General features: G+C 57.8%; 1 non-coding gene across 1 annotated transcript; it reads left to right on the top strand.

The window, feature by feature from the left end:
- The first annotated feature begins 3,564 nt into the window (after window positions 1-3,564).
- Window positions 3,565-3,646, top strand: TRNAS-GCU (transfer RNA serine (anticodon GCU)). The gene has a single exon. It is a non-coding gene; the product is annotated as a tRNA-Ser (tRNA).
- Window positions 3,647-14,344: the final 10,698 nt, after the last annotated feature.

The raw sequence follows: 14,344 nt of genomic DNA, 5'->3' as shown, positions 1-14,344 counted from the left end.
TCTGGGCCGCAGCATAAAAGTGTGCCCAACTCCCAGCTCCTCTATCCTCTCCTCGTGCCTTCCTCTGCTCTGTGAAGTTGGTAAGTCTCCGTTCATTTTGCCTCTTGTCTCCTCGGGTGGCAGGACACTTTTTGTGGAGAGGGCTGCACGCGTTTTGCCTCCCTTGTCCTCGGTGAATGGCCTAGGACGTGAAAGAGGGCATTGGTTGGTTTCCTTGCCAGCCGTCGTTCTTTCCAAGGCTCAGGACGTACGGCCAGCACTCTCTAACCAACGGCCGGGCACTTCCTCCACCACCCGCAGTTCAGCAATGCTCCTTTTGCATTATTGGCATGACGAGGAGCTTCCTCAGGAGCGTTAGTCCCACCATAGACGTCTTCTTCCGTAGTGGCTGCTGTCTTCAGGAGCCCTGTTGCGTTTTACTCAGACGTGTCCCCTCCTGAGAGAAGTGGGTGAGAGGAGCCCGACCTGACAAGAGCAGGGTTCAACCCGCCTGCAAAACCTGGCATCCATTTCCTCATACCGGGAGGGGGCTTACTGAGGACTCTCTCTGGGGCGCCTTCCCTGCCAAGCCTTCAAGGCTGAGCAGAAGGATTGTTGTGAAATATCCTCGCAGCCTGCAGACGTACCCTTGGTAATGGAGCAACCGGAGGTAGCAGAGTGCCTCCGTGGGGCAGGCATGCCTGGGAGCGGCAAGGCCGGCTGAGGTACAGGCTGCGAAGGAGCTTCACTTGGACAGGGGGAGCTTCCTTGCGTTTGGACGGACCCTCGCGGATCACCCTTCAATTACAAACAAATGCCCACGGCAGGCCCACCAAAATGCCCAGAAACCCCCTCTCTGCACACACCGGAGGTCCATCACCTGTTGGGCCGTGCCACTGCTTCCCCCTTTGAGAACGTTTACCAAGTGGGACCCTGCGTTTCATGGGGGCGTTGCAAGTAAGTCTGGCCAGGTTAGCCAGGTCCCTCTAGGTGAGACATCCCAGGCGGGTGCGAGAAGAGGTCTTCAGCTACGGCAGGGTGTGACCAGGCAGCGGGGAGGTGAAGGTGGCGGAGAGGAGGGTGCATGCATTGTGGTGTTCTGCCAAAAGCACAGCAGGGCACCATTGCGGGCCTTCCTGCTGGGCACAGCTTTCTTGACTCCTGCCTCATCCCAAATCTATCTCTGCTGAGCTCCCAGGCCCTGTTTGTTCTGAGAAGAGCCAAGCTGGGCGTCTGAAAGGGCCCGACAGCTAATGCCCTCTGCTCCCTCCCGGTCTTGCAGGGTCGCCCCCCTCCGCGAGACATGTCGTGCTACAGCCCGTGCCTGCCAGCCACCTGCGGCCCAACCCCGCTCGCCAACAGCTGCAACGAGCCGTGCGTCATCCGTTGCGCCGACTCCAGCGTTGCGATCCAGCCCTCGCCAGTGACGGTGACGCTGCCGGGCCCAATCCTCAGCTCCTTCCCTCAGAGCACAGCCGTGGGATCCACCGCGTCGGCTGCCGTGGGGAGCTCTCTCAGCGCTGGCAGTGTGCCCATTGCTTCTGGGGGCTCCCTGGGGCTGGGGGGCTTTGGGTGGTCCGGTCTGGGCCGTGGGCTCTGCGGGCCTCTGGGACGGGGCAACCTCTTATGCTGAAGCCCGTGGATTGCCTGCCCGTGGTCGAGCGCCAGGAGCCTCGAGGAAAGCCCTGGAGCCAGCCCTGAGAGCGCGGCCATGGTCTGCAGGGGAGCCGAGCTCCCACCGCTCCGCCTGGAGGAAGGGGCCCGCGCTGGCCTTCCGTCTCTGCCCAAGGAAGCCTCTCTCTTTCCCCCTCTAGCTCTGCTTCACCTTATGCTCCCCATGAACTACCTCCTCCTTCCTTCCGTAGCAATGGGTCTAGGTGGTACATGATTGCCAGAGCCTTGAAGGGGAACTGGAAAAGAAGCATCCCTGGCGTGGAGGTTTTCCTTCAGATGGCAGCACTTCTCTGAGCTTTACTCAGCCTCCAACATGCATTGCTTAAGCTCTCGTCTCTTCCGTTTTCCTTTCATTTTCTCATTAAAGACACTGGGCATCAGCTTTGCAAGAGAGTCCTGTTTCATTCTCCCCTCTTCTCCAATCCCAACCAGCTGAGTATCCAAAAGAGGTCCTCCCTTGGTAAAACTACGGGTTTCTCCGTAGTTGCTGGCTTTGAGAGAGCCTCGTCTGTCACCCCTGACATCCCACAGCAATGGAGACGAGGCCAGTTTGGGCGGAGAGCTCTTGTGCAAGGAGCGCCATTACTCGTCGGCGCACCTCAAAAGCCACAGAACAAAGTCCAAAGGAAGCCCGAATTTTCTGTTGAATGTCCCTGTGCTGCATTGATTACAGCAGGGACTCAACAGACTGCTGGATTAATGAGAGCCAATGACGGCCCTGGCTACCTTGTTAGGAAAGTCTTTCTTAAGAACCCAGAAAGTGAATCCCAGGAATTTTTCATATCCACAACGAGTTTGGGGAAGGAGCTCGGCAGGGCATTGCATTTCCCAGGCCGGTCCCCCCTCCTGCCGTGGGCTCCTGCCCCGCAGGCAATCCTGAATCTGCCAGTCCACCTTGTTCACATGTCTCCGCAATTACAGGCCCATGGGGTGGCCTGGGGCTGGAGAAACTACTCGGAGTGACCAGGGCGCAAGTGGTTCTGGTCCCAGCCCCCAAGGCTGTGCACTGCTCCCCTTTGTCCAGGACAGGAATTAACCAGGTGGAGGAGAAAGAGAGGCTCCCAGGGCCCTGCCATCGGTGTCCATCCCACGGTGCGCAATGCCATACCCACCTTTCTGTTATCCACCAGGGGCAGCAAGCCTGGCCTCTGCACCATTTCCCCCAGCTCAAGGTCTGACCTTCAAGGCACAGAGAGGTCTGGGCTCAGGGGACCAGTGCAGTGGTTTCAACTCTCCAGTGCAGTGGAGAGCTCTGGCAGGTAAAAAGAGGAGTTGTGTGCAGTGGGGCTGGTGCCCCTCGGCTCCCTCTGCATTCCTCACTGTTAGCTGTGCTGGGAGAGAAGCAGCCCGGGATGAGATCCTGGGTGAGCACCAGGGGGAACAGCACAGAGACGCCACGGCCAAGCCTGAGGCTCTGTCCTGGTGAAAAGTCCACCAGTCAAGTGTGAGTGACTCCGGTCCGTATGAGCTGGTCGTATCCTTCCAGAATGTGAGGGGAACGTGGCTGGTGACAAATTAATCTCAAAGTCAGGCTCAAGTCCTTTGGAGGCGCTGAGCCACTCCAGGGTCACTCTCCCGTGTTGCTTCCCAGGAAGGAGCGTGGGGCTCTGCTGTTCAGCCAGTTTCTGACGTGAAGGCTGAGACCTGTTTCCCAAAGGTCCCCAGAGCTCAGCCCAGCTGCCGGGAGAGCGGACCAGTCCCAAAAGGCAAAAGCTGGAGGCTGGCTCCTTCTCTCCCGTGTCAAACAGTATAAAAAGGTGTAGGCGTCGGGAGCAGGAGCTGGAGCTGGAGCTGGAGCAGGAACAGGAGCAGGAGCAGCAGGAGCAGGAGCAGTGGCAGCGGCAGTGGCAGCAGCGGCAGGAGCAGCAGCAGGAGCAGTGGCAGCGGCAGCGGCAGGAGTGGCAGCATGCTGACGAGGTGGCCGAGTGGTGAAGGCGATGGACTGCTAATCCATTGTGCTCTGCACGCGTGGGTTCGAATCCCATCCTCGTCGGTCAGCCCAACAATGGTCAGAGTTTCTGAGTGTGAGCAGCTTGATGTGTGCCCCCAAGTAAGCCCTTGTTTTGAGACGAGAGTTGCCTGAGAAGAACTTGCAAGGTTTTGAAGTGGCTGAGGACACACCGCAACCTCTTCTGTCTCCACATAGGCAAGAGGAACAAGAAGGGAAAGAAGGAAGATCCAGGGACCTCACAGGACGGTCAGCCTCTCCTCAATCCCTGGGAAGATGATAGAGCAAAACACCCTGGAAGTCGTTTCCAAACATAGGTAGCCCAGGAAGGTGGCTGGGAGTAGTAAGCATGGATTTACGAAGGAGAAGTCACGCTTAACCAAGCTGGTTGGTACCCTTCCACAGTGAGGTGACTAGCTTGGTGGAGGAGGGAAGAGCAGTGGGTGTTGTTTACCTTGCCTGCAGCAAGGCTCAAGCAGCCACGGGAACGAAAAACAAACTACGCGTAAACCACCTGCTGTCACAGAACATTTCAAGTGAGAAATTTTGTTATGGGAGACATTGCTCTTATCTGTTCCCAGAATCTCAGAATCGTTGGGGTTGGAAGGGACCTCCTGAGATCCTTTACTCCGAGCCAACTGCTCCAGCAGGGTCAACTTGAGCTGGTTGCTTAGGCCATAGTCCGGTTGGGTTTTGAGTATCTCCAAGGACGGAGACTCCACGACCTCTCTGGGCAACCTGGTCCACTGGTTGACCCCCTCAAGGTAAGAAAGTGGTTTCTTGCCTTGCAATGGGAATTTCATGTGTTTTAATTTGTGCCCCTTGCCTCTTGCACTGCCAGGTGTGGCCGACCACACTGATCAACCCAGGCAGAAGCACTCAGCACTCAACAAAGGGCGCTGACGGCCTCGTCCAGGTCCCCTTTCTGGCTGATCACGATGAAGGTCGGTGAGGGGGAAACTATTACACATATGTACAGTGCGGATCCCTCCGTCGGCTGGGCTGAGACACCCCGTCTACCCTGTGCCTGGTCCCTGGCTCCAGTTGGCCCGGACACCCCGGTCCTTCTGGTAGCCAGCTCCTCCGGTTCTCTCGCCCCTAGAGACTCGCACACAGACACAAGCAGGCCCTATGGTGTCTCTGGCAGTTGGCCAGGACCCTCTGGTGCCTCCTGTAGCCAACTCCTTCTGTGACCTCACCCTTAGAGGCACGCGCCCATACGTGGCTCCCAAGCCGCTTTACCCACTCGCTGCGTCATCTGGCTCGATACTCAAGAGCAATCACACGCTGACTTGCATACCCTCACACACTCCACTTGCTGGCACATTATTTCCACTCACCCTGGTCTGTCCAGGTGCCGGCACCCCAGACAAACAGTCCCAATGACCTCTGCTCCCACTCCAGTGACTGGCACCGCCGACGCAGGAACCACAGCGACCTGTGGTTTGACTCCAGTTGCTGGCCCCTCGGCTTCCATACGCACACATGCACACAGAATAGAGAGCCCCTCGCCAGGGAAAATAGGTAGGAATAGAACTTAAGGGGAAGACAGGACAGGCTGCACTGACCAGAAGCCGGGCGCGGCCAGGCAAGCATCCTCACCAGCAACCAGTTCTTGAGTGACAGCCATGTTATCCCATCTTCCCTCTAGTTTTCTCACCTTTCTTCCTCCCAGGACCACCCTGAACCCTCCCTTCCCCCACCTCTGCTTCCTCCCCCAAAACAGCCCATACTGAGCCTCGTGCTGTCCTGTGGTGCTCTTCCCCTGCACTCATCACAGTTTCCCAGTACTCAAAGGCCACTACAAAGAGGACGGAGACTCTCCCTTCACAAAGAGCCACATGGAGAGGACAGGGAGCAAGCGGGAGAGGTTTCACCTTGACACAAGAAAGACATTTTTTACAGTGAGAACAATCATTCTCTGCCACAACCCCCCCAGGGACGTGGAAGAGTCCCCATGACCGGAGGTTTTCAAGATGCGATTGGGCAGGGTGCTAGATAATCTCATCTAGGCTCCCTTTCCCACAAAAGGCTGGACCAGGTGATCTTTTCAGGTCCCTACCAATGGGGGCCTTTCTATGATTCTATGAATAGTCCGGCTTCCTTCGGACTTTGTTCTGTGGCTTTTGAGGTGCACCGACGAGTAATGGCGCTCCTTGCACAAGAGCTCTCCGCCCAAACTGGCCTCGTCTCCATTGCTGTGGGATGTCAGGGGCGACAGACGAGGCGCTCTCAAAGCCAGCAACTACGGAGAAACCCGTAGTTTTACCAAGGGAGGACCTCTTTTGGATACTCAGCTGGTTGGGATTGGAGAAGAGGGGAGAATGAAACAGGACTCTCTTGCAAAGCTGATGCCCAGTGTCTTTAATGAGAAAATGAAAGGAAAACGGAAGAGACGAGAGCTTAAGCAATGCATGTTGGAGGCTGAGTAAAGCTCAGAGAAGTGCTGCCATCTGAAGGAAAACCTCCACGCCAGGGATGCTTCTTTTCCAGTTCCCCTTCAAGGCTCTGGCAATCATGTACCACCTAGACCCATTGCTACGGAAGGAAGGAGGAGGTAGTTCATGGGGAGCATAAGGTGAAGCAGAGCTAGAGGGGGAAAGAGAGAGGCTTCCTTGGGCAGAGACGGAAGGCCAGCGCGGGCCCCTTCCTCCAGGCGGAGCGGTGGGAGCTCGGCTCCCCTGCAGACCATGGCCGCGCTCTCAGGGCTGGCTCCAGGGCTTTCCTCGAGGCTCCTGGCGCTCGACCACGGGCAGGCAATCCACGGGCTTCAGCATAAGAGGTTGCCCCGTCCCAGAGGCCCGCAGAGCCCACGGCCCAGACCGGACCACCCAAAGCCCCCCAGCCCCAGGGAGCCCCCAGAAGCAATGGGCACACTGCCAGCGCTGAGAGAGCTCCCCACGGCAGCCGACGCGGTGGATCCCACGGCTGTGCTCTGAGGGAAGGAGCTGAGGATTGGGCCCGGCAGCGTCACCGTCACTGGCGAGGGCTGGATCGCAACGCTGGAGTCGGCGCAACGGATGACGCACGGCTCGTTGCAGCTGTTGGCGAGCGGGGTTGGGCCACAGGTGGCTGGCAGGCACGGGCTGTAGCACGACATGTCTCGCGGAGGGGGGCGACCCTGCAAGACCGGGAGGGAGCAGAGGGCATTAGCTGTCGGGCCCTTTCAGACGCCCACCTTGGCTCTTCTCAGAACAAACAGGGCCTGGGAGCTCAGCAGAGGTAGATTTGGGATGGGGCACGAGTCAAGAAAGCTGTGCCCAGCAGGAGGGCCCGCAATGGTGCCCTGCTGTGCTTTTGGCAGAACACCACAATGCATGCACCCTCCTCTCCACCGCCTTCACCTCCCCGCTGCCTGGTCACACCCTGCCGTAGCTGAAGACCTCTTCTCGCACCCGCCTGGGATGTCTCACCCAGAGGGACCTGGCTAACCTGGCCAGACTTACTTGCAACGCCCCCATGAAACGCAGGGTCCCACTTGGTAAACGTTCTCAAAGGGGGAAGCAGTGGCACGGCCCAACAGGTGATGGACCTCCGGTGTGTGCAGAGAGGGGGTTTCTGGGCATTTTGGTGGGCCTGCCGTGGGCATTTGTTTGTAATTGAAGGGTGATCCGCGAGGTCCGTCCAAACGCAAGGAAGCTCCCCCTGTCCAAGTGAAGCTCCTTCGCAGCCTGTACCTCAGCCGGCCTTGCCGCTCCCAGGCATGCCTGCCCCACGGAGGCACTCTGCTACCTCCGGTTGCTCCATTACCAAGGGTACGTCTGCAGGCTGCGAGGTTATTTCACAACAATCCTTCTGCTCAGCCTTGAAGGCTTGGCAGGGAAGGCGCCCCAGAGAGAGTCCTCAGTAAGCCCCCTCCCGGTATGAGGAAATGGATGCCAGGTTTTGCAGGCGGGTTGAACCCTGCTCTTGTCAGGTCGGGCTCCTCTCACCCACTTCTCTCAGGAGGGGACACGTCTGAGTAAAACGCAACAGGGCTCCTGAAGACAGCAGCCACTACGGAAGAAGACGTCTATGGTGGGACTAACGCTCCTGAGGAAGCTCCTCGTCATGCCAATAATGCAAAAGGAGCATTGCTGAACTGCGGGTGGTGGAGGAAGTGCCCGGCCGTTGGTTAGAGAGTGCTGGCCGTACGTCCTGAGCCTTGGAAAGAACGACGGCTGGCAAGGAAACCAACCAATGCCCTCTTTCACGTCCTAGGCCATTCACCGAGGACAAGGGAGGCAAAACGCGTGCAGCCCTCTCCACAAAAAGTGTCCTGCCACCCGAGGAGACAAGAGGCAAAATGAACGGAGACTTACCAACTTCACAGAGCAGAGGAAGGCACGAGGAGAGGATAGAGGAGCTGGGAGTTGGGCACACTTTTATGCTGCGGCCCAGAGCCCCAGGGGAGCTGAAAAATGACACAAACATGAAGCATGTTGAGAAACAGCAATTCTGGCTTCTCAGAGCCCTGCTGGTAGATGAAAGACATGCCTCCTTTGCCTGAAATGCTTGGCTCCCTTTTCATCCTGGGTAGCGCTGCAGTGATTTTGTTGAGAGCCATTATGTTTCTTCCCCAGACCAACGCTCGCTTGAGGTCTCCTTCCAGTTGCTGGTGAAGCCTTGCCGCAGATTCAGGCCACGCGTAGGTGTTGTGCGTGTCCTGCCCTTCGTGGGGAACATGGCCGCCACTTACTTACTTAGGACTTTGCCTGTGGAGCACGCCTGAAGGCCACTCGGAAGGGTCTCTCTTTGGCGGGCTGAGGCCGACCCTGAGCAACACCAGTGCCTGCAGACTATGGAGTTGCTCAGAGCCCAGCCAAGCCTCTGCAGGATGGCCGTTCTGCCGAGGGACTGAGAACGGAGGAGACTCAGATCCCCGGGGTGATTGGAAGGTGATGGTCAAACAAGGCCCTCCTGCGGTCTGGGGAGAAACCCCGTTGTGCGTAGGGATGGGGACACTGAGGCCATTGCTGGAGTGGATGAGGCTACTCGGTGGCAGATCTCTGCTCCCCTCGGGCCTCGGTGATGCACACACTTTCCAGCCATGCAAAGGGAGCCCAGCAGTTCAGCTGTTGTCTGCAGTCAGGAAAGGCCAGAGTGTTTTCTTTGGGAACTGCACAGCCCTTGCCTTGCCTGCCAGGACTTTACTCCTTACTCTCCTGAGGAGAAGCAACGGCTCCACATGGCCCTGGAGAGCGATGAAGGAGCCTGCTGACTCATGCCTGAAAGCGAGCCATCACCAAGTGGACCTGTTGGCTTCGGCGCAGTCCTCCCAAACAACACTCATCTTTGCATCATTGCCGGGTGGCTTGTTCAGGTCACCGACCCAGAGGGTCTGGCTTGTTTTCCCTGCCTCAGGGACGGATTGGCACATTCAGGGCCCTTTAATTGCAAGGTGGCACCAGCAGACCACCTCGGAGTCGCCTGTGAGTCACCAAAAAGTGCTGAGGCACTATGAGAGACCTCAGCTCCTCCTCGGTGCGAATCATCCATGCACTGGCATCAGGGGCTCTGGGGGAAATGGATTCAGACGTGCAGAGGACCCTAGGCGCAACCTCATGTCCGCATTCCTGCAGAAATGCAGCTTTTTGTACAGTGTGGTCATGGCTGTTAGCGTCTTGCCCAACCGCTTGGTGACTCCTTGAAACCCTGTCATGCTCCTTGGTGAAACAGCAGCCAAAGGAGGACAGCACGGACGTGCCCGGACGTTCCCACTCCGGGACGTTTCTGGCGCACAGACCAAATGGAGGAAAGTTGCCGGCCCTATGTGTCCAGGGCCTGGGCAGCCTGCTTTTTTGACAGACCGGTGTGACAGACCACCGGCCTGAGGCTGCAGCCACTGAGTGGCACCAGACGGTGCTGCCTGCTACCCTACGAGACATAGCGGAGACTGTGCCGGTCTGGAAAGGTCTGGCTGGGAGCTCAAAGGGCAGGCACATGTCACCAGCCCTGAGAGCTGCCTGGAAAAAGCCGCTGACTGCCCGTGCTGCTTGGGAAGATGGGTCTTGGAAGGGGGATGTTGTCTTCTCCTGCAAAGGACTGATGGCTCTGTCTCACTTCTGCCGTCGTTTCCAGCAGGGCCATGCTCTGGGGCTCTTGGGCCGTCCTGCTGGGACGGTCGACCCGGTGCCACAGCTCACAGCAGAAACGTGCTCACTCCGTACAGGCAGAAACAGGTCCCAGGAATCAGTATGGCGCCAGGGTGGGAGGCAGCCACCCGTGCCTCTTTTCCAGGTGGAACTGGAAGTGCCCTGACAAAGCAGCCAGTGACGCTCCCTCCTGAAAGGCTCTGACGCTCTGTGAGGAACTTGCGAGGCACTTGAGCCCCAGCGTGTCCTCAACTGCAGGGCAGGGAAGTGGCTGCCTATCTCTTCCAGCCCCCAGAGCCCCGAGACGTGGCCCTTTGAGACGTGGCCCAGCCCCGCAGAAGAGGCACGGGTTGCCCGCAGCAGTCTCCGCGGGGGAAGCTGCTAGCAGGTACCAGCCCCGAGGGAAACTCCCCAAAGGGGATGACCTGCCCTATGGCTGCTCTGTTCCTGGCCGGTGCGCTAATGGATGAGCGCTCCAACTACTGATGTGCACCAGCAAATGCCAAAGGCCGCGGCTGGTAAGGAGAGAAGTTGAGTGCAGCCTTGCTGCTCCTCCCTCTCTGCTCTCCCTTCTGGCAATTGAGAGGACGTGCAAAGAGGAGCAGACGCCAGGACAGACACTCTGCTCCTCACGTAGCCTCCTTTGCCACCAGACAGGAGCATGACACAGCCCGTCACAGCTCCGCTACAGCAGGCAGCGAGCACCATTGCTGGGCTGCTCTCCTCCTTGGCCTGCCATCCTGCCCTGCTGCTGATGCGGGAAGGGCAGGGAGGCATTCCTCTACCGCATGAGGAGCCTGGTGTTTGCTGCGCCTGAGCAAAGCTGAGGCAGCGGGAGAGGGCACATGCATCCACCTGCCTCAGCAGGCGTGTGGTAACACCTGAGGGCAGGAAGCGGACAGCACAGGCCCATCCTTGCTCCGCAAGATGCCTTCTGCTTTGAAGTGCAGCCACAAGAGGACATGTCCTTCCCAGGGCTGGCAAGGCAACCGAAAGTGAAAAGCACCCTCAGTCAAATGCCTATGAGTTTACTCCTCAGCCACTTTGACCTTGCACCCTTGGTGCTGACTACCCACTTTGAGAATGAGAGCTTTGAGAGTGAGAACTGACAGATTTCCATAGAGCAAGACCTTTTTTTTTTTCTTCCCCTTTTTTCCTTTGTTTTGAGGCCACCGCAGAGCTACCTGTCCCCCTCTAGGAATGGTGCCAGTGCCCCCAATCCTTTCGCACAGTGGCGCTTCTCTCCATCTCACAGAGGGTCCTTCTTTGGCCTTCACCTTCCAACCACCTCTGGGGACCTGAGTCCCCTCCTTTCCGTGTCCCTCGGCTGGGCAGGCATCCAGCCGGGTCTCAGCTGATTGCTGAGCCCTTCCATGGCCCTGCGGGGCCTTGTGTTTCTCAGGGTCAGCCTCAGCCCTTCAACAGGAGACCCACGTGAGTGGCCGCCATCAGGCCTGACTGAGAGTGGTAGTCACGTTGCCCAGCAAGGATGTGCACAACCCACACGCAGGGCCTGGAGCTACTGAAACCCTTTCCTGGGAACTGGCATGGGACCTCAAATGACCGTTGCTTTGAGGAGCCAGCATCTAATGCCTCACTGTGCTCTCACCCAATAGGGAAATGCAAGCCAGACCTTTCAGATGAAAGAGACAAGCCCTTCATCTCTTGGCTGTGCTTTGCAAGCCTCAAATTGCTGTTTGTTAACGTGCTTCACAAAGAAGGTGTGTTCCAGGTCTCCTGAGGCGCTGGCTCACCATATAAAAAGCCTGTGCCACTCCAGGCCCTTCCATCCACATCTCTTCCCTTGCTCTCCACGGTGAACTTGGTAAGTCTGAACTCACTCCTTCTCTTCCTGCTGGTAGGATTCCTGTCAGGGGGACGGCTTCCCTTCGGTGCGTGGTCCTTGTGATACGTGGTCCAGGCTTGAAAATACACTGCGCTTCCCTCTTCTGGGAGGTGAGTTGGTGAGGGAAGAGGGAAGGCTTTGTTCCCTTCCGACAGCGAGTCAGTTGGGCTCTTTTGTAGCAGTGGCTCTGCTGAAGTCTGAGCCTGGACCACCAGTACCATCTAACCGGTCACCAGGTGCTTCCTCCCCCATCCACACTGCAGCGACCCGCCTTGGTCGCTCTTGGCACGGAAGGGCACTGTCCTGGGAGATCTGACCCTGTTTGTTCTGAGAAGAGCCAAGCTGGGCGTCTGAAAGGGCCCGACAGCTAATGCCCTCTGCTCCCTCCCGGTCTTGCAGGGTCGCCCCCCTCCGCGAGACATGTCGTGCTACAGCCCGTGCCTGCCAGCCACCTGCGGCCCAACCCCGCTCGCCAACAGCTGCAACGAGCCGTGCGTCATCCGTTGCGCCGACTCCAGCGTTGCGATCCAGCCCTCGCCAGTGACGGTGACGCTGCCGGGCCCAATCCTCAGCTCCTTCCCTCAGAGCACAGCCGTGGGATCCACCGCGTCGGCTGCCGTGGGGAGCTCTCTCAGCGCTGGCAGTGTGCCCATTGCTTCTGGGGGCTCCCTGGGGCTGGGGGGCTTTGGGTGGTCCGGTCTGGGCCGTGGGCTCTGCGGGCCTCTGGGACGGGGCAACCTCTTATGCTGAAGCCCGTGGATTGCCTGCCCGTGGTCGAGCGCCAGGAGCCTCGAGGAAAGCCCTGGAGCCAGCCCTGAGAGCGCGGCCATGGTCTGCAGGGGAGCCGAGCTCCCACCGCTCCGCCTGGAGGAAGGGGCCCGCGCTGGCCTTCCGTCTCTGCCCAAGGAAGCCTCTCCCTTTCCCCCTCTAGCTCTGCTTCACCTTATGCTCCCCATGAACTACCTCCTCCTTCCTTCCGTAGCAATGGGTCTAGGTGGTACATGATTGCCAGAGCCTTGAAGGGGAACTGGAAAAGAAGCATCCCTGGCGTGGAGGTTTTCCTTCAGATGGCAGCACTTCTCTGAGCTTTACTCAGCCTCCAACATGCATTGCTTAAGCTCTCGTCTCTTCCGTTTTCCTTTCATTTTCTCATTAAAGACACTGGGCATCAGCTTTGCAAGAGAGTCCTGTTTCTTTCTCCCCTCTTCTCCAATCCCAACCAGCTGAGTATCCAAAAGAGGTCCTCCCTTGGTAAAACTACGGGTTTCTCCGTAGTTGCTGGCTTTGAGAGAGCCTCGTCTGTCGCCCCTGACATCCCACAGCAATGGAGACGAGGCCAGCTTGGGCGGAGAGCTCTTGTGCAAGGAGCGCCATTACTCGTCGGCGCACCTCAAAAGCCACAGAACAAAGTCCGAAGGAAGCCGGACTATTCATAGAATCATAGAAAGGCCCCCATTGGTAGGGACCTGAAAAGATCACCTGGTCCAGCCTTTTGTGGGAAAGGGAGCCTAGATGAGATTATCTAGCACCCTGCCCAATCGCACCTTGAAAACCTCCGGTCATGGGGACTCTTCCACGTCCCTGGGGGGTTGTGGCAGAGAATGATTGTTCTCACTGTAAAAAATGTCTTTCTTGTGTCAAGGTGAAACCTCTCCCGCTTGCTCCCTGTCCTCTCCATGTGGCTCTTTGTGAAGGGAGAGTCTCCGTCCTCTTTGTAGTGGCCTTTGAGTACTGGGAAACTGTGATGAGTGCAGGGGAAGAGCACCACAGGACAGCACGAGGCTCAGTATGGGCTGTTTTGGGGGAGGAAGCAGAGGTGGGGGAAGGGAGGGTTCAGGGTGGTCCTGGGAGGAAGAAAGGTGAGAAAACTAGAGGGAAGATGGGATAACATGGCTGTCACTCAAGAACTGGTTGCTGGTGAGGATGCTTGCCTGGCCGCGCCCGGCTTCTGGTCAGTGCAGCCTGTCCTGTCTTCCCCTTAAGTTCTATTCCTACCTATTTTCCCTGGCGAGGGGCTCTCTATTCTGTGTGCATGTGTGCGTATGGAAGCCGAGGGGCCAGCAACTGGAGTCAAACCACAGGTCGCTGTGGTTCCTGCGTCGGCGGTGCCAGTCACTGGAGTGGGAGCAGAGGTCATTGGGACTGTTTGTCTGGGGTGCCGGCACCTGGACAGACCAGGGTGAGTGGAAATAATGTGCCAGCAAGTGGAGCGTGTGAGGGTATGCAAGTCAGCGTGTGATTGCTCTTGAGTATCGAGCCAGATGACGCAGCGAGTGGGTAAAGCGGGTTGGGAGCCACGTATGGGCGCGTGCCTCTAAGGGTGAGGTCACAGAAGGAGTTGGCTACAGGAGGCACCAGAGGGTCCTGGCCAACTGCCAGAGACACCATAGGGCCTGCTTGTGTCTGTGTGCGAGTCTCTAGGGATTAGACAAAGATCTTGCCTACCAGTACCCTGAACAAGCCAAACCGCTCTTGAAGTTTGAAACTTGAAGCTTCAAGGCTCTCATGAGCTCCCAGGTTCATCATTCTGCTGGTTAGCCTCATATGACCACATCCTCCTCTTCACCGGGTGGCCTCCCCTCCAGTCCTGAGGAACAGGCTCTGTAGCGGATGCTCTGCCACTCCATGGCAAAGCTCTGTGCATTGTGGCCAGTTCCTTGCAGGAAGCACAACCACCGCTTCTCTATCTTCCCTCATTGTCCTTTCTAAAGAGCTTCTCCACATCCACAGCAGCACTCCACTCATGCCCAATATCCCACCCCAGGTCTGTGAACCCTTTAAGACTGCAACAGTGCAACTGTGCAAGAACTTCACACTTCTCCT

Source organism: Gymnogyps californianus, chromosome 19 (assembly GCF_018139145.2).
Source record: "Gymnogyps californianus isolate 813 chromosome 19, ASM1813914v2, whole genome shotgun sequence".
NCBI classification, from domain to species: Eukaryota; Metazoa; Chordata; class Aves; order Accipitriformes; family Cathartidae; genus Gymnogyps; species Gymnogyps californianus.
The sequence above is the reverse complement of the archived record's forward strand: the minus strand, read 5'-3'. Positions and strand labels throughout refer to the sequence as shown.